This window comes from Marmota flaviventris, chromosome 3, assembly GCF_047511675.1.
Source record: "Marmota flaviventris isolate mMarFla1 chromosome 3, mMarFla1.hap1, whole genome shotgun sequence".
Taxonomy (NCBI): domain Eukaryota; kingdom Metazoa; phylum Chordata; class Mammalia; order Rodentia; family Sciuridae; genus Marmota; species Marmota flaviventris.
The window spans coordinates 42,285,857-42,300,777 of NC_092500.1; the positions used below are offsets into that span (position 1 = coordinate 42,285,857).

The 14,921-nt window shown below is 41.1% G+C and overlaps 1 long non-coding RNA gene across 1 annotated transcript in view; it reads left to right on the forward strand.

The window, feature by feature from the left end:
• Nucleotides 1–2,523: 2,523 nt before the first annotated feature.
• LOC114085887 (uncharacterized) overlaps nucleotides 2,524–14,921 on the forward strand; it is a 43,962-nt gene continuing 31,564 nt past the window's right edge. Inside the window, exon 1 of the long non-coding RNA XR_003581559.2 lies at nucleotides 2,524–2,634. This is a non-coding gene — a long non-coding RNA (uncharacterized lncRNA). The remainder of the gene's footprint in view (nucleotides 2,635–14,921) is intronic.

Genomic DNA, 14,921 nt, shown 5'->3' on the forward strand with positions numbered 1-14,921 from the left:
CAGCAGAGATTGCCTCAGATGCAAAGCTTCTAGGGCATTCAGCCATGATTTCCTTTTCCTCTTTTTCATCCCACCAGGGAACTCTTGTCCCAGATTTAGAAATATCCCTTCCTCCTTTAGTGTTTTTCAACTAGTGGACACTTAGGCCGTCTGGCCCCAGTAGACATTTGACAGTGTCTGGAGGCACTTTAGTTTTTCACAACTGAGGGAGGTAGAGGCCATGGATACTTCTAAACATCCTCCAATGCACAGGAGAGACCCCACAACAAAGAATTATACTGTCTGAAATGTCAATTGTACTGAGGTTTAGAACCTCTGCTTTAAGAAAAAGCATGTGGAATAACCTCATTTCAAAATCAGATCCAAGGCTAAGGAGGTAGCTCAGTGGTAAAGTGCAGCCCATAGAAGGCCCTGGGTTAGATCCCTAGCACAGCTTCCTACAAAAAAAAATAAATAAATAAAGTCATATCTAATATAACAGTCGCCTGCTGTGGTCAAAAGATGACGTAATTCATTCAGGGGAAGAGAAATAATCCCAATTCTGTAATAATCAATCTGTTCATTCACCTACTGAATGATTATTGGTGTCTACTCTGTCCATGGCACTGCTAAGCAATGAGCAAGGCCCCTTAAGGACAGGGGCAAAAGAAGGCCATTAAACATAAAACTTACACAAATGTATTATTTAGTTATAATTGTGTTAAATATAATAAAAAAAATTATGGGCTGAGATAAGAATGTATGGTGAAGGGAAAGTTAGCTCCTCCAAAATCAAAAGAACTTCATAGTTTCTAAAAAATAAAAACTCCACTAAAAAAAATCTTCAGTGTTTTAATCTGTTGAATATTCATTTTGGTGGTGTTCAATGACATCATCTCTTTAGCCTTAGTTTTCTGAAGGAGAACTGTAACTCCTATTTTTTTTTTTCCAAATGCCAGTTTGAATTTCTTTTCCAGAGCAATAGCCTATTGAAATTTGCTGCAGAACACAGTCTTCCCTTCACTAGGGATGCCAGAGTGATCCTGGGAAGTGATGGGGGTTGGAAGGAAATGTGGGACTTTTCCAAGACTAGAGTTTGGAATCAAATGTGATAACTGGAGGTGGAAAGAAAAAGCTAGATTTTTCCGGTGGGCCCTAAAGACCCACAAGTATATTATAAGGGGCAGCAGAGGGAAATTGGACACAGAGAAAAGAGAGGAAGGCAGATAAAAGAGGAGGAGGTAATGTGACCAGGTGGAAATTGGAGGAATGTGGTCACAAGTCATACAGGCAATCACCAGAAGGACAGGGCAAAGAACGGGTTCCCCCTCAGAGCCTCCAGGGGGAGTGCAGCGGGCTTTCCAGGTGATTTCAGCCCAGAGGTAGTCATTCTGAACTTTGGGCTGCCATAACTAGGAAGGAACATATTTCCTAATATCACCAAATTAGGAAATTGTTGTATTTACTTGGCCTTCTATGTATTTGTTAATTCAACCTAAGATAGATGCATATCTCAACACATTCTAAATCACTCAGTGCATTATTAATTTTGTCTTAGAGCTTTTAGATCTCTGTCAGAGCTTCAATCTACTGGTGAGTCTGATTCACCAGTTTTTTGGTTTTGTTTTGCAGCACTGGGGATTGAATCCAGGGTCTTGCATAGGCACTCAAGCACTGAACTATATCCCCAGCCCATTTTTAATTTTTTTTTTTTTTTTTTTTTTTTTTTTTTGAGACAGGGTCTCACATGTCTGCCCAGGCTGGCCATGAGTTTACAATCCTCCTGTCCCAACCTCCTGAGTCACTGGGATTACAGTGGTGCACCACTATGTCTGCCTATTAGGTAATGAACCAGATAATAGAGGAGACGTTGAACAGTGTAGATCAGAGATGCCTATGTTTCTCAGAATTGTGGAGAAGGTTCTAGTTTCCGTTTTACTTCAACCCCAAAGACTTCCTCCTGATCTAAGTAAACCTTCTCTTGCCTGAACACTTGTATTTTAAAGGTTCACTGTCCTATACTGAATAACTGATTTAGAATTACTAGTACAAAAATTCTGTTTTCTTTGTTCTTGTTTTGCATCCTTTTCCAGTTTGTATTCTCTAGCTCTGAATATCTTTTTTTTTTTTGAAGAATGGATTTATATGTGTTTCTCTCCCCTCTCCCTCTGCTTGTTCTCGATCTTAAAAGTTACCTAGAGCAAGCCGCCTCTTTTTTCTCTTCTTGTTATTTCCTTCGCTCAGCGGTGTGGAGCTTTGCGGCTGATCGCCCCTGTTTGAAGCCACCCACACAGTTCGAATCACACTCCCAGCCGCTGACAACTCAACACAACCCAATGCCAGTCACAAATGCTTCCCTCCTGAGTTCCACAACCACTATGAAAATGAGGCCGTGGGATGTAAGAAGAAAAGAAAATGATGTTTCGTGACTGGAATTTTTAAAAATCTGAGAAATAGGAAATAAAGTAGGTCAGATGATTATTTTAAGATAATCAGTGGTGACAACAGGAACTCAAAGCAAATCTATATCAGAGAATCTGGAAAATCAAAACAAGCCATGTGAGGTCCTTTTATGTAAGTACCTCCTAGTGCTTCAGGGAGAAATGATAGCGAGGACTCTGGAAGGACTGCCAAGCAACAGTCACAGGATCCCAGGTGAGAAAAATGTACTCAGGGCTGTAACTTCATCAGAAATATATATTTGGTCTCTGCTCCCAGTTCCAACTCAGACCCCCTAAAACCCTTATATATCCTGAGTGATAGAGATGCTTGGAGCATCTTTTGTTCTGATATTTGGTCTCTGCCTCTGGTCCTGACAATAGCTGTTAAGCTCCTTGGAAGTTCCTGGGTGATGAGAGCACTTTTGGCTCTAATGAGGGACTCTTGGTGGGCTCCTAGATAGCTTCAAGATGGGGACTGGTCACCAGAAAGCCCAAGCCACAGTTTAAAGCTTGGAATTCCTCCCTCCCTGTCCTTCAGGGTGGAGACCAGCTGAAAGTGAGAGGCTGTCTTGTGGGAGGGAGCATTTATGGGTCTGTGCTAACTGAGTAGTTAGTATCTTAATTGAATTTTAGGACAAACAATAGATGTCCAGAGAAAGTTGATTGGTATCAAGAAAACCCCCACATTTTTGTTATCAGAAGTATTAAGAGTATATAAAAAGGAATTTTTCTTTAAAAGATTAACAAACTGTGTCCCACAGGTCAATTCTGGCCCACCACCTGCTTTTGTAAATAAAGTTTTATTGGAAAACAGTCACGCCCCTCCATGTGGTCTATGGCTACTTTTGCATCACTATAGCAGAACTGAGTAGTTGTGGTAGAGACATTTGGCACACAAAACCACCTAAAGTATTTACTATTCAAGCTTTTACAGAAGCTGTAGCAGCAATATCAGGTGCAGAAAGTGAACTCCAGCAGTGGGAAAATAGCAAGGAACTCCAAGTATACTGGTGTTACTAGTTTCCTAGGGCTGCCATGACAGATGATCACAAACTGGGCAGCTTCAGACAACAGAACTTGGATACTTCACTCACACTTTGGGAGACCAGAAGTCCATAATTGAGGTTTCAGTAGGGCTGGTTCTTTCTGGAGCCTCTAAGGGATAACCAGTTCCTTGCCTCTCTCCTTATGGACACATCAACCCTGTCTCTGCCTCCATCTTCACGACATAATGTGCTTTGTCTTCTGTGTCTTCTGTATTGCTATCTTTATAAGGACCCATCATTGAATTTAGGGCCCCCCTCCTCAATTCAAGATGAGCTGTTTTGAGAGCTGTAACTAAACTTTACCTACACAATTCAACTTATTGCACCAAGAAAAAAACATCAGCCACCTTGGGGGAAAAGCAGACAGCTCAAGGCATTTGAAGAGACATTGTTATGAATGTCACCCACCCACTCTTCAATGTGGCTCTAGAGACAGTGATTCCAAAAATATTTGCCTGATTTTTGTGTACAGTTTTTACATTTTAAGGAAAACATTTTTAAATCCACAGATAACCCTCTATATTTTAATCTTATACTTTATATTTTACTTTTTTCTCTCTTTTCATTTTGTCTCCTTCACAGTTTTATGGTCTACCTGCATAAAGCCTAGGGGATTTAGGATGTCATGGACCTAAAAGTAGCAAAGAGGACAAAAGACTCACAATAAGATCAGGAGAAACTTGGAACCAGAAAAAGTGGTTCTTGCAGCCTCCCTTGGTGACCAAGACAGGGAAGTATCATATTGCAGAGCTGTCAGATAGTGGCACAGAGGGAATCCAGTGAAACCCTTTCAAGTCTGCACAAATCTCTTTCATCTCATCGGGACAGTTTTTTTTTTTTTTTTTTTTTTAATTTTTCACTTGCAATTTGAGATCAAGGAGGTGTTGCCCTTTGTGTGGCTCATCTTGTCCTTCATTTCATTTTCATTCCCAGATTCCAGACTACTAATATTGTGCAGATGAAATGTAGGGAGGATTCCTGCTTTTCCCCCTATCAGTATGTACCACTGTGACCAGAATTCATTAGCAAGGAAGGGAAGAACCTGCAGTCAAGTTGGCACTCTTGGAGAAATGTCTGAGTGGAAGTGACAGTTCCCCTTTAGGGACTGTCCTTGATTGGCACTAAATCCAACCTAGAGAGAAGGTGTCAGGGAAATCAGAACTCTGGTCTCCCAAGGACCACATCCTTGAGGATGTGTCAATGGAGCCCTAGGCATGAGAGAGGCAAGGCAGCCTCAGTGGTGCCAAATCAGAAATGCCTCATGTTGGTTGCAAACATCTAGAGTAGGTCCTGTTTTCCTGTGTGAACTTTTTGTCTATTAGCTCCAGAATCTGGGACAAATCAAGGCTCTGAGATCTTAAGATTTAGAGATTTTTCTAAAGATTCACTTTACCCAATGCACACTGTTTCTTCATACTTTCTTCATGCATGACAAAGTTTCCTGTATTTATTAAATGTGACTTGCATTTCTTAAGCTGCCCAAGCCTAAGTCAAAAAGATGTCCATAATCCAAAATAATAAGACAGAATAATGTCCTTCCCCCCCAAAAAAATGTCCATGTCTTAATCCCTGCAACCTGTGAATATGTTACCTTAAATGGCAAAAGTGTTTTTTGCAGATCTGATTACGTTAAGCAACTTGAGATAGAGATTTTTTTCTGGGTTATCAGGCTAAGCCCAATGTAATCAGAAGGGTCCTTTGCTAGGGAGGCGGCAGGCCAGGGGAAATGAAAGTAGGTATCAGAGTGATGTGGCCATGAACCAAGGAATGTGGACAGTTTCTAGACACTGTAAAGGGGAGCTCCTAGGGGAAAATTGGCATTGTGGATACCATGGTGTTAGCTCTATAAGAGCCGTTCTGTACTTCTGACCTCCAAAGCTGTAAGATAATAAATCTCATTGCTTAAAAAGAAATGTACATGGCTGAGGCTGTATTCTGTTTTTTTTTTATTAGTGCATTACAGTTTTACATAATGGTGGGATTTGTTGTTACATATTCATATGTGCACACATATAACAAGATAAAGTAGGCAATATCATTCCCTAAGATTTTTTTTTGTTTAATTAGCATTTTTCTGAATGTACCCACCTGCTCTTCTGAAACTGTGATTCCTCTCAAATTAATATTATGGAGTTTTAGTGTATTGTTATTTATAGACTTAAGAGAAAAAAGAAGAAAAAACCTGTGTTTATATCTCAGTGTCACTATTGCTATCTAAATAACTAGTTGGCTTCTCTTAGCTTCCTTTCTTCATATATAAAGTAGGGATAAAAATATATATTCTTTTCAGAACAGTTAACAGAGTAGACCAAGACTAGTATTTTGTAAAGGCCTGATTACAGGGTTGGTCCTTGACTGGTATCTAGGAAACTAAGTTTTGTGGAGGGTTCTCATTATTCTCTAAATGACACAAGAGATTCATTATGCCTAAACCATAAAACAGGGTGGTTTATGCTGAGCATCTACTTTCATTCTGAGGGTATGGGATTTTGACAGATGCTAGACAGAGAATGTCTAGCTGACGAGTCCCTGAAAAATCCCTGGGCACTGAATCCCTAATGAGCGTCCCTGGTGGGCACTTCACATGTGTTGTCCCAAGTCGCCAGAGGAATTCAGCTCACCCTGTATGCCTGAGGACTCATGGGATCTTGACTCTAGTTTCCTCCAGGTTTTGCCCATGTGCCTATTCTTTTTGCTTCCTTTAAGTCGCATTCTTTACTATAATAAATCTTAGCCTTGGGTAAGACTATATTCTAAATCCTGTGTGTCCACCCAGTGAATCATTGAAATAAAGGAGTTTGTTTGAGGACCCCTGACACCCCTTTTTGGTAAGGTTCTTGTAAGGATTAAATAAAGTAGATGAGTGAACAGAGTGTCTGCCACACATAAGAGCTCCATGAGCATTGTTCTCATCCATTCAACAGATGTTGAAACCAATCGTGGATCGCACCCTGCCCTCTACAGAGTCTCCAACAATAACTAGAAGAAATAACCTTGCCATCATGCAGCTTTCATTTACTGGGAGAAAAAATTAATAAATAAAATAAATAGAGTGTTTCAAGATGATGAATGTTGTGGATAAATATAAGGTCCAGAAGGGGAATACAAAAAATATTTGTTTGAGGGTTTTGCAGTTTTAAGCTGGGTAATCAGGAAAGATCTCACAGAAGAGGTGATTCTTGGGCAAATATGTGAAGGAAGTAATGAAGAGGCTGAGCCACATGGACATCTAACAGGAAAGGGATCTAGCAAAGGGCACAGTAAGTGCAAAGGTCTCGGAGCTAGAATATACCTAGTATGTTTGAAGAACATTGAAGAGGCCAATGTAGCTGAAGCAGAGTAGGTCAAAGGAAAGTGATCAGAGTTCAAAGGGGTAAGGCAGAGAGTTGGGGGATAATATTCAATAGGACTTTGAAGACTATAGTAGTAACTCAAAGATCATTCATGATGGTACCTTTCCTTCGGAGTGATAGGAATTCATTGACTGCTATTGGAGAATCAAATATAGAGGGATGAGAGCGGAAGCAAGGAGACCAGTTAAGAGGTTATCCCAGCAATTCAGTGAGACAGTGATGACTCCATTATGGATGGTCCATTGTGACAGCAGAGTATGGAGAAATGGTCAGACTCTGAATATGTTTTAAACGGAATTTAACAGGATGGATTGAATATAGGGTACAAGAGAGGGTTCGGGATGAGTCTAAAGTGTTGCTCTGAGGGGCATCACCCCTTGTGTTTCTCAATTCGTGTGCTATCTACTCCCTCTTTTCCAGTGGCTTTCTCTCTTTGATGCCTCCACCAAAGGATCATTGATAGCAATATGGCTCCTGGTCTCCATCAGTGTCTACAGAGGTGTAAAACATCAAGGGCCTGGATGTGTGAGCTAAGGTACTACCTCCTGTTATGACCAAAGCAATAAAAACTGCAGGAGTGTGCTGACCTCTGCTCCAAGCTCTCTAGTGAGTGTTATGCTTTTTTTGGTCAATTTTCTCCTGCTCTAGAATTCTGGTAAAAATCTAAAGTCAAATCTAAGTGACAGATTTTGTGTAAAACTCAGAATCACTCCTCTGACTCGCCCATTGGTCTTAAATCCAATTTCTCTCCCTCTTTTTCATCTTATGTTCTTTTCTACCTAGGAAGTGCCAGGGTCACATATAAAACTCAACCCTCCCAAGGTTTCCAGATGTGCCTGAATCCTGAGATGATGAAGTAGGTTGGGGAGGGAGACATCTGTTAGGGACATTCTGGGATCTACTTTACCAGCACTAATTATCCTAACTCATTTCTGTGATGGAAAACAGTTGCGTTGCTTTATAGCCACACCAAGGGAAATATTTTAGCAACTGACCTTTTAATGGCAAAACATTGGACTAAAGAATACAGTACACAATGTTGATTCTCTTCCAGTACTTTTTGAATGACAAAAATAAATCACGTCTACAATTGCATTTCTTCTCATTTTTAACACACATTATGGTGTTAGTGAGTGAAATTGTATAAATATAGTTCTTCCTCTAAGGGATTGTGAGAAATTTCTGGAGCAATTATTTAGAAACTTTCACCTGTGGTGAGTTAGAAGTAGCAGCTAGAGCCCCACGCTCTGAAGCACTCCAGAGCAAGAATCAGCAAAGGACCTATAAATGTTTCTTTGTCCTTGTTCTGATGAACTATGGATTATGACATCCATATCATATACAAGGCATAATGACAATGGAACAAGACTGGGTTCTATCAAGCAGACCAGAAATCAGGGTTGTTTAAACAAGTATGTATTCAAATTATAGAAAAATCACTCTTTGATTCAAATGTATGAAATGTCAAGATCATTGTACTGTCATGTGTATCTAATAAAAAATAAATTAAATAAATTTTTAAAAAATTCACTCTGCCCAACTTCAGGGCAGAGCATAGTCAAAGAAATTTTAAAATAATTAAAGTTGTTGTTCTCCTTCTCCTTCTCCTCCCCATCTCCTCCTCCCCTTCTTCTCTTTCTTTTTTCTCAGTGCTCTACCACTGAGCCACTTCTCCATCCCTCTCTATTTTTTAGTTTGAGACCAGGTCTTTAAGTTTGCTAAGACTAGCCTCAAACTTGTGATCCTCTGGCCTCAGGCTACTGGGTTGCTGAGATTATAGGCATTCACCATCAAACTTGACTAGAATTCAAGTTTTTTACACCATATTCCTGAATGCATTGAAGGAGAAACCAAGATGGCAGAGGGAGATACTCACACATTGTAGCAGCTACTCAAATGCCCAGGAAAACTCCTCCTTAAGCTATTGTTTCTCTTCTTTCTCCTCTTTATCTCATTATTCATCAAAAAGGCCCAGGGCCTATTTGCTGTAGGAAGTCAAACAGATCATGTCAGAATCCTTTTTGGCACATGAGGAAAAGGGAAATGATGAGGAACTGCCACAATTTCTCTTTTCTTTATGTGTCTGAATTAGTGTCGTCTGTTTCCAAATAGTTGCCTTGAGAGACTCCACCCTTTATCACCAATGCCCAATAACTTGGGGATATTAAAAAACAAATATCCATTGCATCCCTTTGAGGTCATATTCTGTGAAAACAGCCCCAACCTGGCACCTGTGTGACTTTTAGGACTTCCATGTCTTTGTTTCAGCCTCCATTGTTCTGAGTGGAGAGAGAACCAACAGGCTGATACCTGTTAGGGGGAACTGATGATACTGGAGACAAGAACTTCTGATTTGGTAATGGTAGCAAAGAGTCTGAGCCAAGTACATGTGACATACACAAGCAAGGCTTTAGCTGGGGCTTGAACTGAAGAGAGATAGCCCTGATGGACAGGGACCAGGCTATTCACCAAACAAAGGAAGATGTAAGCTTTTATTGATTTTCTGGGGAGGGCTAAAGTCCAGTAATTTTTCACTGGACAGAGGCACAGTTTCAAAAGATATTTTCTTGTGCTGTGGTGTGTTTTCTTGTGCAAACATGTTGGCCTTGAGGATTAGGTAGTTTATCCCAGGAACCAGTGAATGCCATCATTCTACACAAACATCTTGACCTTGTGGTGAGGTTGGGCTGTAGCTGCTGAGAGAGCCTATGGATGGGGTGGAAGGGGTTTGTCTTCTGTCCTTTAATGGTGATTCCCAATAGTCTCATTCTCTCCTTTAGTTTATTTGTGGATATGTTATAGTAAAGGCATCATGGCCTTTGGGATGCACCTGGTCTTGCTAGTCAATAAGATAGTCTGGGAGAGTAACAGGATAGGAAATTACACATTCCATTCTTTAAATGGACAACATGTCATGAGTTAAGGCCTCAAGAGTTTCCCTCCCTGCCTTTTGTCCCCACAGTGGTCCTAGACTGCCTCACTGGGACCATTCTATAGGACTCTGGTGATGATCAGCAGTACCTGGGGATTCATGACTGTGGGTATAGGTAGGTGCAGGATGAGGGTAAAAGAGGAAAGAAGAAAAGAAAAAAAATATAGAAGAATGAGATCAAGAGAGTAAAAAGAAGGCAAGATAGAACAGAGGAAGGAATTAAAAAATAAAGTACTTGTTGAAACAGAAATGGATTATGACACTGATTCTCCAACCTCTCAGTGTAATGAAGTATGTGGTTTACAGTAGATTGCCAGCCACTTAGGGAAAGGAGATGGTGCAAGATTAGGGGAACAGAAGGCAGAAGGCTATGAAGAGGGACTACCTAGATATACTCACTTTAGGTTTTGTTATACACCAAGAAGTTGCCCTATTAATGATTAAACTTTGCTTTAATAAAGTTAGAATATGAAGAAAGCTACTCAGTCTATTAATAAGGAAATCAACTTCTTTCTTTTAAAAGTTCTGATGTCACAAGCCATTATCTGTGGTATGGCAGTTGATTATAATAGAATTAATTGTCACATCACAAATGGTAGCTTAAGGGGTAAATGAGTGGACTGAGTGGGTGGATAGGCCTATTATAACTGAGAATACAGTTTGATTAATAGAAAGAAAGGCTAGGGAACAAAAAAATCAAAGAGAAGAGACTTCTTTTAAAAAGAGAGAGATGGGGAGAAAAATCAGTATGGGGAACTCTAAAAAATAGGTTGAAATAATGTATATAATTATACAAAAATGAAAAAAAATCTAGTTTTTGCTTCAACCCCACCTGTAAATTTAACTGATGGAATAGGCAAAAATTGCCCCTATATGTGGCTGATGTATGTATGTGTGTGAGTACTTTAAAAAAAAAGAGTCCTGGTGCCTAAACAGGAGCCCTAAACAATAAATCAGCATCCCTCAAAGGCAGAACATGGTATTTTTAAGGTACCCCAGATGATTCAAATGGTCTGTGGAGGCTGAGATCTAGCAATTTAGATAGTCGTCCATCAAAACCCACTTTAGTGGTCACCTCTGTTAGAATCCTTCCCTTGCATTACAAGAAGAACACATAGCAAATTGTGTCATTGCAGTTTATGTCTATGTTTCATTGTCTTTTAACCTTCATTACCTGATTGATGGTAAATTATGGCTGAATGCATCGTCATAGACATTTCCAGCCAGGGTCATGGGGAGGGGCTGCCACCATTTTAAAAACAGCATATTCATATGGCACAAAGAGAGTTGATGTGACTCATTTAATTGCATTACATAGCTCTGAGTCACCTGGCACTGTGCCAGTCAAAAAAGTTCCAGAACCTGCTGTTTCAGATCTTCAGCCAATAGACATTTTTATCCTGGGAGCCAGGACTGAGGATGCAGCTGACAGAATTAGCACAGGGCTTCTCTCAGGGAAGTCGCTGCTGCTCTGTGCTTATGTAACCATATGTTGTACAAGCATGACCCATGGAATGGGATCCAAACATTGTTCCAGTTTCCTTCCATTGCTTCAAACTCTATTCAGTGGAGACAACTTCTCCTGTCCATGAAGAAAGTCTTGGGCCACTCTCAGTTTGAGTCACTTTTTAGTTGTAAAGCCATCTTATTATAGAAACAATATATTTAGTCTCATATAATAATTAAAAATACAAACTTCAGATCAGGGCTAATCCATCACTCCTTCTCCAGACCTGGCCTGCTTCAGTAGCTTGTATGGGAAGGGATCTGTGGCCCTTCTGCTCTTTTTCCTATCTCAACCATGCTACCTGTGATTTCCTCTCTGGCTGAAGTCAAAGTAAGGAAAGGGATGTTGCTGCTCCTCGTCTGAATCAATGAAAATCCCTGGCTGGGACCAAGAGATGTAGCAGATCATTTTCTCATGGGAGGAGGGGCTTTTGTGGGGTCTTCAGTGGCTTCTTGTTGGGCCCCTTACTTTTGCAATTCCCTTGACCTGGGACAATCAGTCCTATTTTTGGTGATATAGGGGGAAAGAAAATGCTTCCTTCTGCCCTTCTAGGTTTTATGGCCAATCTAAGTATTAAATCAATATAAGACAGATGAATAGGAGAAAAACAACTTGAGTTATGTACGTATACATGGGAGCCACACAAAAATATGACTCAAGTAAGAAGCCAGATGATTGAAATTTACATATCATCCTGAGCTATGCACAGAGGTCTGGGAATTCTGGGGTGGTTGGTGGAGACAAATTAGGGGAATGGGAGGGAAGAAAATGCATGGTGACTAATGTTTGCCTTGTTATGTAGATAGAAATTTCTCAGGTGATGACAGTTGTCTAAGAGTAGCTCTCTTCCTGATGCAAATATTTTTAGTAATGAAAATTCCATTTATACAAGTAAAATTCCTTTAAATGGGAAAAAAATATACTTTATTTTAGCAGATGCTAAAATGAGGGAGAGGCAGAGAGCTTTTCCTGTGTTGTAGAAATCTCAATTGCCTTTAGCTCAAAATAATCAATGTGCTACAGAAGAATATTTTGGGTGGCACACTTGGAACCCATTCAGTCATCATCTATGTCACCTCCTTCACCCTGCCTCTTTTAGCTGAGGTCTCTGTGTCCCTTCAGGATAGTCTATTGGAGTAGGCAGAGTCCTGACAAAGATTCTGTCCTTTGAGCAAACTTTGAGATTCCTCTGAATCCTTTCTGGCTAGGCCCAACCTTAGGCTTTCCTCTTCATCCTGACAGATTCCAGTTTGGCAAGAACCCCGCTAAGTCAGTTTGGTGGCAATCCCCCAGCCTTGGAATCTGACTACCCTGGATGTCTTACCCTGGCCCACCTTCAGCAAGTCTTCTGTTGAGCAGGAATCTCCCTTACCCCTGATGCTTCTTCTTAATAATTTTCCCATCCACTGCCTCTCATCTTATTCCTTGACTATGAATCCCTATCCTTTTTGCAGTGAAGTAAGCCCATTCTCTCTCCTCCATTGTAACACACCATTGCAGTGGTCCTGATACCTATCCCCGTGGCCTCTCCCAAACACTGTCTTCTTTATCATCTTTAACAACGTTTGTGAATAATTTCTTTCTTTGATACCCCACACTGCTCTTCTTGCCAGTGACACTCCATGAGAGACACTGATGGTGGCCTTGCCTCCCTATCATTTGAGGTCAGGCCCAGGCCCATCTCTATGGGGCAGCACCATTCTGGCTTCACTCCTCTCCAAGGTGAGAGTCAGACACCATTCACAGTGAACGGTACCTTTCTCGAGCCTGAGTGAGACTAGTTCTTTATGTCTCTGGATTTCAGGGAGAACCTCACACCTCTCCATGTTGTTTCCCTGAAGTCCCCATCTTCCAGATATATCATCACTGTTTGGAAGAAACACCTCCACTGTCACAGAGATGCACAAGAGCGACCTAGGCAGACAGATCTAGGCAGATGGCTGAAGAGAGAATGATCCGGGCCACCCTGTCATCCTCAGCAGTCCAGAGCCCTTCTTGCAAACAAAGGCCCAACCCCCACTTCAGCGATACATGCCAAAGGACAACGTGTCAACACCCGACAGGTGGCACAAAACAGCTGCCTCGGGTGGAAACAATTATGACCAAGCTCACAAATTGAACAATTATTTTGGAAGTTTTAGTGTGTGATTGATTGGCCCCATTGTTTTGGGTACATGGCAGAGCACAACCCTCACCTCATGGGCAGGAAGTAAAAGAGAGAAAGAGGAGGAAACCGGGGAACTACAACCCCCTCTAGGACACTACTTCCATGACCTAAGGACACCCACTAGACTCTACCTCCTAAAGTATCCACCCCTTCCCAACAGCACCATCCTGGGGACCAAGCATTTAACATGGGTCTTTGAGGAACATTTAAGATCCAAACTATAGTAGTTAGAATATGAATTAGTTGTCAAGACTGGCATGACAGTAACGATCCAGGGCTGAGTGGTCATGACAATCTAGTTTACTGTGTCCGATCAGTTTAAGGTACATATGTTACCCGCCTATTTCCTATAGGTAACTTGGTTTGTATCATATCAGGTTAAGGAATTTTTTCCAGAGTCATATAGCTCGTGGTAGACTTGGGTAGGAGACAACTGAAAGTTGATAGGCACTGGCAAGAAAATCTTAAAGGGGCCAGAACCTTTACATCTACCCTGATACAAAACTGGTGTTGAAACAAATTGGAATGGGCTTTCGGCCAGGCTGGCAAAACACAGGTTTGGTGAGTGTGATGAAGGGACAGGTGATGGATGGTCATCAAAATCAGTCAACAAAAGTAAGGATTCAGGAAATTAAAAAGAATATGATGACACAAAATCACATGACAAACCACTGTTGGTATCAGAAAATTTCATCATGAAATCGCAAGATCCTTGCCACAAGGCTGGCAGTCAGGAGTATGATCCCAGTCTTGTTTGGAGGGTTGGCCACTGGTCAGAGCAAAGCAGGACTCATCCTTGAGAGAAGAAGGGGGATATCAGATGAGATCAAAGGTCTGGGATTAATAGTAGGACTCAGTAACATTAACAGAACAGTGTTCTAAAGTCAGAGCAGGTGAAGGAGGTGTTTGGTTGTAGAACTACCTGGGCTTTGTACAGTCCTCCTTATGGGTGTCCTCCTGGGGCCTGGGGCCTGAGGGTGTTACATACCTAAAAGCTTAGTTAGGGAGAGAGGTGGCCTCAGGGTCAGAAAACCAAGCCCAATGATGACATTCCTTTCTCAGCCTCCATTGCCAAGCCTCCTATCCACTGTCTTTCACCTACAAATTCGACCTTCACTTAATTAAAAAAGAAAGAAAGAAAACAAAAACTGACTTAAGCCTGAATCTCCACTGCGTCTGTTCTTATAAGAACTAAGCTGGAACAGAACAAAGGGAGAATTCTAATTCTTCAGCTTGGCAGCAGGTGAACAAATGAGCCCACAATGCTGTCAAATGCTGTGTGAAACAACAATGGCACTTGTCAGCTGCTACTTTTAGTGGGCACTAAGTTTGATGAAATAGCCCAGTTGTACAAAAATGGGAAAAATAAGTGACAGCTATGGAGAAGGATGGTAATAGACTTGAGTCTGCACCTCTAGATATAAAGTTTCACTGAAATACCATTAAAGGTGACCTTCTTAGATAATTGTGCTTCACTATGAACTGCTAGTTTCTAG